The sequence below is a fragment of the Narcine bancroftii genome, unplaced genomic scaffold (assembly GCF_036971445.1).
Source record: "Narcine bancroftii isolate sNarBan1 unplaced genomic scaffold, sNarBan1.hap1 Scaffold_108, whole genome shotgun sequence".
NCBI lineage: Eukaryota > Metazoa > Chordata > Chondrichthyes > Torpediniformes > Narcinidae > Narcine > Narcine bancroftii.
The window spans coordinates 250,052-260,255 of record NW_027211829.1 but is presented as its reverse complement, the minus strand read 5'-3'; the positions used below and the strand labels follow the sequence as shown (position 1 = coordinate 260,255).

The 10,204-nt window shown below is 48.6% G+C and overlaps 1 long non-coding RNA gene across 1 annotated transcript; it reads right to left on the bottom strand.

Annotated features, from left to right (window-relative positions):
- Window positions 1–4,167: 4,167 nt before the first annotated feature.
- Window positions 4,168–9,600, bottom strand: LOC138750225 (uncharacterized). The gene is made up of 4 exons (XR_011349178.1): window positions 9,475–9,600; window positions 8,184–8,373; window positions 7,509–7,589; window positions 4,168–4,635 (listed from the first exon to the last, which is right to left on the bottom strand). It is a non-coding gene; the product is annotated as an uncharacterized lncRNA (long non-coding RNA).
- Window positions 9,601–10,204: the final 604 nt, after the last annotated feature.

Here is a 10,204-nt window from a genome sequence, read left to right as displayed (position 1 = left end):
CCTTTTTATTTCTAATTTTTTTTAAATAAAAGGGATATTAAAAAATGATGATGTAGTTTAAGATGAAGTGAGAGTTGGGGGAGAGAACTGGATAGGTACTATTTCCTGAAAGTCATCTGCTTCGTGTGAGTTATCTCACACCCATTTTTTTCTGGGAGTTACCGCATTGCGCGGTTTAGATGTGAGGGGGTATTTTTAACCTCCTACCCATTTTTTTTTCCTTTTTTTGTATTATTAGATTAAAGAGTTAAGGGTTTTCTTTTGTGTTTATAAAAAAAATCATAAGAAAGTATTTGATTGTTTAAAAAACTAAAAATTCATGTGGTTTTTTTTGTAAAGTTTATTCAGTAGATAAGGAATATTTGAAATTTAAATGTGAATGGGATGGATAAGTTTTTTTTAATATTTTTTCTTTAACTTTAAGGTGAAAGGAGTGGTAATTCTGGTGTATATTATTTTGCTATTTTAGCAATAGAACGAAGGGAATAATGGTGAAAGTTATAAATTGAATTGTACAATTCTTAATGAGGCTTGAATTTTGTTTGTGGTTTATGCTCCATTTGTTGAAGATATAGATTTCATTGTAGATGTGTTTTTATTATTTGGATATCTGAATTTTAACGTAATGATTGGGGATATTTAAATGTGGTATTGAAGCTTTTATTGGGTAATTATTCAAAGTTAAAAGGGAAAAATGGTGGAAGAGTACCAAATTTGAATTGTACAATGTTTAATGAGTTTGGAATTTTGTTTTAAGATGGCGGTTTATGTGACTAATATGATGATAGATGTGAAGTTAGTTGATATTTGGTGAAGGTTTATCTCTATAAGGAAAGTTTTTTTTTCATCTTTTTTTTCTCATGCTACAATTTTTTTAAAGAATTGATTATTGTTTAAGAATTTTTGATAGACAATGTTACTAATTTTACTAATTTTTTATATTAAGTTTGAGTTAATTATAGGTTTCATCTTAACTCTGTTAAATATATGCATTTAAGTTTGATTTAAATATGTTTTTTAAGTCTGATATCTTAGTATTAATCACTTTTCTTTTTGTTAGTATTTTAATCGGTTATGTTTTTTTTTGTAAGTGGGTTTTTTTCTCACATATATCATTAACTTTATTAATTCTTCACTCTTTGTTTTGGGGGAAGGGGGGGTTGGACTAATTTGAGTTGGGTTATTAATGTGTAATAATTATTGGGGAGGGTATAGTTTATTTAGATTACTGATACTGTATTGTAATTTTATTATTTTGTTCTTAATTTTTTTAATATAATTCTATATGTTATTCATGTTATAAAATCTTAAATAAAGTTTTAAAACAAAAAAATGATGTCGGCCACTACCGGTATGAATCGTTGATAAAAATTAATCGTACCAGTGAATTCTTGCAGCCCCTTCATTATGTGGGGTTTGAGGAAGCACTTAACAAACTCTACCTTTTCAAGCAGGGTTTAGTTCCGTGCCTATTGATTTGACCCCCAAGGAAGTCGAACGTTTCCAACCTGAACTAGCACTTAGCAAGGTTTATATAGTAAATCCAAATTCCCGCAGCCAGGCGCACAGTCACATTAGATGGTCTCTGTTTAGCTTCATTGCCACCACTTTGACATCTTGTGTTTACTGCCACCCTCTGCTGTTGGAGAATATCCTCCTTGGTCTCAGCCCCTCAATGTAACTAAGAACCCCTAAAATGCCCCTAATGTTTTGGCCTTCATCACTACTCCTGGCAAGGCATTCTTGACACCCACAACTCTGGGTAAAATAAAATACCCCTGATATCTCCCCTAAATCTTCCTCCCTTTGCTTTGGACAGATGTCTTCTAGTGTTTGCTACTCCCATCTGGGTTTCAGGCAAACTGAAGGGCATCTTTCACCGAGTTTCTGGTTTTCCAGCAGTTCTGGATGTCTGTCTCTGGATGCTCTGCTCCGTGGACCACCCTGCAGTATCCCATCTAGTCCTAGAGTCTCTGTGTCAGACATTCTCTGCTGACCACTGCCTGATGGCTTTGTGGTCAAATGTGTTTGTCTATGAAACCGTTCCCAGGAAGGTGAAGGGGCAAAGTCCTGCTGACTGGAACATTGTGCAGCACCAGGGCCAGGCCAATCTTTCACAACACCTGAGCCAGGTAGAACCTCAGCACATAGCAGCATTTGGTGCCCTTGCACTTTGGTTGCAAGCACAGCCACACACAATTATGGCCATGCTGGTTACACCCTTGTCCCCATTGATTGAGTCCTTCTCCAGACTCTATCCATTTTGGACCCCCACATGAATAGGAAATTTGTTTTGGGAATTGACAGTGTGGTGGTGTGGGGATGGGCCAAACCTGGCCCACGTGCAGCAGGACCGAAAGTTCCTTGCACATTGCACCTGATAATCAGGTTTTACCCGAATGACAGAGATGGGCATCTCTGTGGTTCTCCCTGTCTCCTGGACCTGGGGGTCTTTGTACTGCTCCCCATCTCCTTAAGTTGGTGCTTTGTTCTCCACCACCCCCACAAGAAATCCAAGACCCCTGGATGGAGGGCAGAGGCGCAGAGAGATCAGTGAGAACACGGGTAGTTTCAACAGGGTGGGGTCCATCCAGGCGCCTGATAACAGGAGGAACCAAGTGGGAAGGAGGATGCACGGCATTCGATAGCAGGACATTGCGAGAGAGTGGATTCCTCGAACTCTTGAGGGGAGAAGGTGCTGGTCGATCCATCGGTTTAGGTGGGGCAGGGTATAGACATGGCAGCTGACTGGAATTGTCAGCGGGTTACTGAGACCTGGGAAAGGAGGGGAAGGAGGGTGCAGTAGTGTTCTGAGAGTGCTGGGGGAGAGGCAACATGGGTGCCACCTCAAGGCAATGGTCCCCTGATTGTTTGCAGGGATGGGCTCTGTAAATAGACTCATAGATATCCAGCTCAGAGCATCTTTGTCCCCCTGCCATCAGGAAGGAGATATGGAGGAATAAAAGCAGAGCAGCCAGGGAGGGAAATAGCTTCTTCCCACAGGCCATGCGATTGACAAGGCAACATGAGCTGGATGGCAGCAAAGACTGAAAAGGGTGAGAGGAATATGGACTGATTACAACAGCTCAGCTAGCAGGAGAGAGGGGCTGAAGGGCCTGTTTCTGTTTTGTCTATCTGGACCAGCCTTTTGAGTTCAAGCTTTAAAAAACCCAATCATTTATAAATTTAATATCAACGGAACAGAATGAATCAAGAGACAAGATGTCTGTCCAGCAGCAAGCGTCGAAGGCACTTCCTGAAACGGAGGCTCTGAAACCACAGGGAGGTTCTGGACGGAAAGAGGCCCAGCTTCTTCTGGAAGGAGGAGAGGAGAGGCAGGGGAAATGCGGGGGATGGGAAGGGGAGGGGAGGGGCTAGGGATGCAGTCCACCGTTCACCTCCCCTTTCCTCTACCCCGTTCCCCTCCCCTTACCACTGCCCGTTCCCCTCCCACATCCCCTCCCCCTTCCCTTCCCCAGTTCCCATCCCCCTCTCGCCTCCCCATTCCCCTCCCCCTTCCCTTCCTCCTACTCCTAACCCTAACCCCTACCAAAATCCTAAAACTAACCTTAACACTACCGATACCCACTACCACCACTCCACGGCCCCTAACTCTACCCCCACCCCGTCCACTAACCCTAACTTTATCCCTACGCCTATGCCGCCCCCAAACCCCAACCCTAATGCTACCCACAATCCCCTAACCCCAAACCTCACTCCTCCTCTACCCCCCTGCTCCTACCCCCTTCCCCTATACCTAACACAAGCCCACTTCCCCGAACTATAAACCTAACTATAAACCAAGATATAGCCCTACCCCATGTCTCCTAACACTAAACCTAATGCTACCTCTACACTGCTCCTAACACATACCCTAACTCTACCCAACTTCCCCAACCCAAAACTAAACCCTACCCCTATCCCTTACAACCTACCCCCTTCCCCTAACCCTACCTTCTACCCCTTCCCCATACCCGCACCCCCTACAATTACCCCCTTCCCCTAACCCTACCTCCTACCCCTTCCCCATACCCACACCCACTACAACTATCCCCTACACTATCCCTTACAATCTACCCCCTTCCCCTAACCCTACCTCCTACCCCTTCCCCATCCCCGCAACCCCTACCAGTACCCCCTACCCTACCCCTTGCCACAACCCCTACCCTTACCCCCTACCACTACCCCCTTTCTCCTACCCCCTTCCCCTCCCCCTCCTTCCCCTAGGTTAGGGGTAGGAAGGGGAAAGGGAAGGGGGAGGGGAAGGGGAGGAGGAGAAGGGGAGGGGAAGGGGGAGGGTTAGGGGAGGGGAAGGGGGAGGGGAAGGGGAGGGGGTAAGGGGAAGGGAAGGGGAGAGGGGAAGGGGGAGGTGAAGGGTGGAGGGCTGGGGTTAGGGCATAGGTGTGAGGGCAGGAGAAGGGGAAGGTGAGCGGGAGGGGGTTGGGATGGAGGAGGGGTAGAAGAGAAGAGGGGAAGTGGGTGAAGGGACATGGAAGAGGCAGGGAATGGGGTTGGCAGGGCCAGAGGGAGAAGAAGGGGAGGGATTCAGGCCATCATGATGTTGTCCGTCCTCTGTTCAGCTGGGATGCGAGGTTCTTCTGGAGTCGTGTCTTGTCTCTGAGATCGGTCCTTCTGCTGGGAAGAGAAATACGAGTGATAGAGATACTGTCTCTGAGGCCTGATCACAATGACTTTGGAGGGTCCCAACTCTTCCCCCATCATCCCCCCTTCCCCTGAACACTGGAGCCTTTTCCCTTCCTCTGCTTTACCTGAGGAAGTGTGTTTTGGCGAAAACCACGATCTCTCTCTGCAGAGCTCAGAGCAATGTGTCTCCATCAGGCAACACCCTGGTTCTCCACGATATGGCATCAAGATGCTAGACAAATCATGGATGGATCGGTCGAGTCCGTTCAGCTGATCCATCTGAACCTACCCAACAACAATGTTACCCTCCACTCCCTCACACCAGTACCCTCCATTTTTCTTTAATTCCTGTCCATATTAAAATCCTTTTCATGCCTTTTTTGGACCAGCCTCCGCTACTACCCTGGCAATGCATTCCAGCCACCCACTACATTCTGTGTGAATAAAATGTACCCCTCACGTCTTGCCTAAAGTTCCCTCAGCTCACCTTATTTAGACGTCCTCTGGTATTCTCGCCCTAGGAATGCACACAATATTCGAAGTGTGGTCTGACTAGAATTTTATACATCTGCAATGTTACCTCTCAGTTCTTGAACTCAATACCCTGACTCCTGAAGGCCAGCACACAATACACCATTTTAAACTCCCTCTCAATTTGGACAGCAACATTGAGTGATTTATGGAGCAGGATCTAAATATTTCTCTGTCCTGCACACTGTTCATAATCCTGCCATTAACCAAGTGCTCTGCCCACACATTCTTGTAATCCGCATTCAATAAAGATATTGGTCTATATGAAGCTACTTTTAATGGGTCTCCAACCTTCTTTGGAATAACTGTTATTCGTGCCCTTGAAAATGACTCTGGAAATAAACCTGGACCAGTTGCTTATTTAAGTACATCTGATTTACAGGATTGAAATCCATCTGTCACTTCTCGGCAAACTGGATGACCTATGACAACCTTCTACACTGTCTGCAACATCTCTACCTCTGTGTCATCCCCTGACATACCCACCCTTCCACTCCCATCACCTTTGTAAATGTTCTCCACAACCTTTACCTGTACCACACCCATAGGAACATAGGAAGTGGGAACAGGAGTAGGACAAAAATGGCCTATCGACCCTGCTCCGCCATTCAATACGATCATGGCTGATCTAATTTATGACCTAACTCGACCTACCCTGCCTTCTCGCCATATCCCCAAATTCCTCTATCATGTAAAACTTCTGTTCCCTTACATCCACATGCTCGTCTCAGAGACTTTTATATGTACCTATTCTACCAGCCACTACCACTTTCTCCGGTGACACATTCAAACCACTCACAACTCTCTGCATAAAAAAAATCTCCCCTCACCTGAAGCGGGTGCACTCTGGGATTTGCACCTGACACTTTAGGAAAATTTGCTGGCTGTTCATTCCATCTAAGGCCCCCACAATCTTATTTAGAATAAGTTATTAAGCTGTGGAGGGGAAAGTTGGGAGAGGGAGGAGGGAAGAGAGCTGGTGTGGGAGGGGTGAGAGCTGGTGCGGAGGGGACGTGTTGGGGAGAGGGATCAGGACCGTGTTGAGGTGGTGAACGGGCAGACATGGGTGGATCTACCTGCCGAAATAAAGGAGCAATAAGAAGGCCATCTCGGGATCTACCAGCATCTTCTAGGGCTTGATGTCTTAATGGCAAACCCCCTGAGGATGGATGTAGGCCAGGCTCTGCTACAGCTGGTACCTGAACATCTGGCAACACAACGATATAACATGACCCACTCTGCCTCCACACTGGCCGGGTCTGGATCCTGAGGGTAAGGGGAGGTGGGTGAAGGGCCCCACCCTGCCAATCAACGTCCATCCTCATCATCCTCTCCACCCCTCTCCCCTCACTACCCTTTCTCTCCTCACCAATACCCATTGAGACCCTCATGCACCCTTCATCGATATCCAGTCCCCAGTGAGACTCAGCCAGTAAACTCCTTCATATCCTCCAACCCCAACATCCAAGCTTGCCCCAGTGGACAACTTGACCACCCAGACCCACAACCACCTTGATGTAGATCATGGGAATGGGCTGCTTGGCCTTGTTGAAGTGCTGGGCCATGCAGTGAACCGTCTCGGGAACATAGACCAGACCCAGATTCAAATAAACCTCCTCTTTCTCTTGGACACAATACAAACATGTCAGCTGGATTTACCCTCCAACACCCAGTGCCTCTCCCAACTGGAGTGCCAGCCCCTCCTGATCTCTGTAGGCCTGATGCCCCCACTGCTCAACACAACATGGCATGAATCCAAGGGCTCAGCGAGCAGAGCGTCAACAGGCCGTAGTGGACCCGTCCGCTGCCCCATCATTCGGCTTCTGGTGAGACTGCACAAAATGTGCAGCTCTGACCGCCCTCCCTATTGAGGCAAAGATTCACCGGGAGAGAAAAACCATTGACGTTTCGAGATGAGAAATGTTTGCAGCCGGGTGTTGGCTGGGGTCGAACATGTGGAGGCTGAGTTGTTGGGACGATTCAGAGCAGGCGTTGATTTGGAAGGGCACCAAAAGGTTCTGGGGAAGTGAGTTATGGGGGAAAATACATTCGTGAAATGATTTGGGGAAACAGACTGGAGGGGCTGAGTGGCCGAATTTGGCGATCTTGTTTTGTGGTCTTGGCTGCTGCTGTCTGGAGTTGAAATGGCAAGAGGTCATGAGTTAATGGGTGAGGAGCAGGGCAGCCAGCGTCAAGGAGTCAGCACTGGTCAGAGGGGCAGGATGGAGGCAACAGAGAGGCTGCAGCGAGACAGATCGATTGAAGGAATGGGGAAGGTAGCAGCAAATGATATGCATCAGAGTGGGGGTGGGGTGGGTGCAGGTGGATCTTACCTTGACTACAGAGGAGTAGAAGTTGAGAAGAGGGACGATGATGGTGTGATCCAACTTTCGCACGATCTGCAGTTTGCGGTTCTATGGCGAGAGAGGAACATCAGCAAGGATGGGCGATGGGTCGGGGCCCTGAGGGGCGACATGTCCAAGTTGAGGGGGGAGGCGGGGAGGAGATTCGTCAAGAGGTCAGAGGTGGGGAACTCCTAGGGAGGCCGAAGTGGGGGACTTTTCGAGAGTCAGTGGGGGGGACTTTTCGTGTCGCTGGAGCGGGGATTCGTCAGGGGGTTCAATGAAGTATCATTTCAGTTTTTATGATTGTTTTCCCAGCTTCTACTAAACAATGAAATCTCTGATATTTGCCAGGTGTGTGTGTGTGTGTGTGTGTGTGTGTGTGTGTGTGTGTGTGTGTGTGGGGTGGGGGGTTGTGTGTGGGGATGGGGGGTCTGTTGTTGGTTTGTGTGACTTTCTCTATTTCCAAACCCCATGGCTGCCTTGGTCTCTGTCAGATGCTCCTCTTTCCACCCACCCTTCAAAAATGTGTTTGGGGTGTTGTTTGTCAATTGGGTGTAATTGTGTGAAACGGGTCATGTGTCGCAAGGGCCTGTGAACGTGCTGTAGGCCCTAAAGTTAAATATCAGGGTGTTCCATTTCCCCACAACTGCTCCTCCCCCTCACCTTGAATCTCTTGTCCTGCAAGATCTTCTTGATGGCAATCAGCTCTCCGGAGTCCACCAGCCTTGCCTGGTACACCACACCGAATGATCCATTGTCGATGATTTTAACATCTGTGCAGGACACCACCTTGGGGATGTTGGGTCCGTGACCCGGTGTGGCCACCTCTGTTGTGACCTTATTGCCATGTCCTCTGGGGCAGAAGCAGCAGCATTTACACACCCAGAGGGTACACAACAGGTCATTTATCCCAACCCAGCCTTGCTGTCCAAGTTAGTCTCTACCCCTCCCTCTAACTCCCTTCCAAGGATCACCTAAATGTCAGAATTGATCCTCTGGTGGTTCTTTCCAGCCTCTCAGTAGAAATATTTCCACCCCAGGTCCCTCTTTGATCACTCTCCTCAGACTGAGGCCAGTTCCGCAGCCGTTCACTTTGTCTACAACCCTCCCTCCATGAGAGCACGTCCCGGGGAGATGAAGCACTCTGAACCCCACCACGGGTTTAGCAGAAGCCCTCCACATTCCCAGAAGCTCAGCAACACCGTGATCTTCCATGATGCAAGCGAGACCTCGTCGCATGAGGGAGCAGGTGGTGCGGAGATAGACCCATGCTTCGTCACTCAACTCTGTTGGGTCCGCCGCAGCAGAAACACTTTCTAGCACCTTGATCCAGGTCCACTGGGGGAAAGAATCCTATCCCGGTTTGGGGGGTGTGGGGGTGTATGCAAGGGTGGAAGGGATCTTGTAACCCTGGGGGGGTGGGGGTGGGTGGAGGAGCGGTCCTGTCTCTCAGTGGACAGATCCCATTCCAGGTGGAGGGGGAGCTCTGTCCCATTTCTGTTGAAAGGTCTACCTTCCATCCCCCTCGCAACTTCTCTTCTCCCTCAGACACCTCACACTCTCCCCTGCCCCGATTCCTCTACCACACTCTGATCCCCCACCCAACACCACCCCCATGGTTTCCCCAGTGCCTTCCGTCCCCTCGCACCCCATCCCCCCAGCTCAACCCTATGTCCCATACCTCTGATCCAATCACCCTTGACATTAGCCCCTGATGAAATCCCATTCCTTCATTCTCCCCTCCACTCCGATAGACCCCATCCCTGTATCCCCTCACATGCCATTGTTCTCCCCTCCCCAGTCCCCTCCAGCTGCCTCATAAAGTGCCCTGCACTCAGGATGGGGAGAGGGGATTAAATGCAGCCTCCATTCTCTCCGCCCACACTGGGTGAAGGATGGTGCCAGAGGAGGCTCTGTCCCAGTAGGGGAGCCTGTAACAGGCTCTTTATCTCACCCATTGGTGCAGGGTGCTTCCAAACACAACTCTGTTGATCAGAGGGTCTCTGGCATGAGACAGAGTCCTACTCCGACATGCAGGCCAGAATCCCCTTCCAGGAGAGGCATCTTTCGCATGTTGCTGTGCCATGGCACGACTCAGCTATGGCTGCCCCATGCAGTGACATCATCACCCCCTCTGTGTCATCATCTCCCCCCTCTGTGACACCTCCCCTCTCTGTGACACCACTAGTGTAATGGGCAGGGACATCCAACCATTTAAATCCTCCTCAATTTCCCCAAGCAAGGGGAGAATAATTCAGCTGGTCTAAATTACTCGTTGTTATCTATTCTAACTCCTAGATATTTGATCCCATTTTGCCACCACATTTGTTGACTATTTTCTTGACATTGGCTCTAATCCCCCTTCCTAAGTGACATGATTTTGCACATATCCCAAAAGAACTTATACCCAGAGATCTCCCCATAGTCCTCCAGGGTGGAGCACAACTTGGGCAATGAGTGTGTCGGGTCTGTCAGATATATCAGAACAACTTCTGCAAATAAATTGATTTCATGCTCTTCCTGGCCTGTTCTGAAACCTTTAATGCCTGAATCCTGGGAAATGGCCTCGGCTAATCGCTCCATGGCCAGTACAAACTCACTCACTGCGGGTATGGGGGGGGGGGGAGTCAGACCTTGATTGGCATGCCTGTTGGCTACCTCTGTCCCTCTCATCTCGACATCAG